The 744-nt window shown below is 55.8% G+C and overlaps 1 protein-coding gene across 1 annotated transcript in view; it reads left to right on the forward strand.

Annotated features, from left to right (window-relative positions):
* LOC106727333 (cytosolic carboxypeptidase 4-like) overlaps positions 1 to 744 on the forward strand; it is a 128,355-nt gene that overhangs the window by 45,260 nt on the left and 82,351 nt on the right. The window lies entirely within an intron of this gene.

Genomic DNA, 744 nt, shown 5'->3' on the forward strand with positions numbered 1-744 from the left:
CCGGGGAGGGAGAGGTGATGAAAATGATCTCACTGTGCACCTGCCAACGAGCGTGTTGGACACGGAGCTACCGATCCGCCCACCTGGAGCCGTTCCTTCGGTGCCACGGCCGGTGAGTCTGACCGGTGACCCAAAAGGCTTTGCTGTTTGATGAATGAATTACCCGGCTGAAGTGGCCCACGGAATGAGTCCGTCCTGACCCACAGCCAGGGGGATGCAGGGGAAGGAGGAGGAGGTCGTTGGAGGGGCGTGGGACTGGGTGTCAAAAGACCTCACCCTGCAGCGTCCTGGCGAGGCCTCAAGCGGCTTGCCTCTGTGCCTCCAGCTGGTTCCCATGTCAAAGGCACATCTGAGTGTCCTTGGAGGGCACGTGGTCAGGGATCTGTTCACGCTCTTGGTATTTAACACCCACAGGATTGGGGGGAAAAGCAGCCTGGAATATTGCGTCTCTAAGACGTTCGGGACATAGACTTGCGTCTCTCTCGCCGGCTGCCTCTCGATGGAAAGGGGCCAGTTACTTGTTTAAAAGACAACGCCATGCCCGGCCGTTGCGTGGCTCAGTGGTTGAGCATCGACCCGTGAACCAGGAGGTCACGGTTCGATTCCTGGTCGGGGCACATGCCCAGTGAGGGCGTGCAGGAGGCAGCCGACCCATGATTCTCTCTCATCATTTTTAAAAAAATATATTTTATTGATTTTTTTTACAGAGAGGAAGGGAGAGGGATAAAGAGTTAGAAACATCGA

The sequence above is a fragment of the Myotis brandtii genome, unplaced genomic scaffold (assembly GCF_000412655.1).
Source record: "Myotis brandtii unplaced genomic scaffold, ASM41265v1 scaffold409, whole genome shotgun sequence".
Classification (NCBI taxonomy): domain Eukaryota; kingdom Metazoa; phylum Chordata; class Mammalia; order Chiroptera; family Vespertilionidae; genus Myotis; species Myotis brandtii.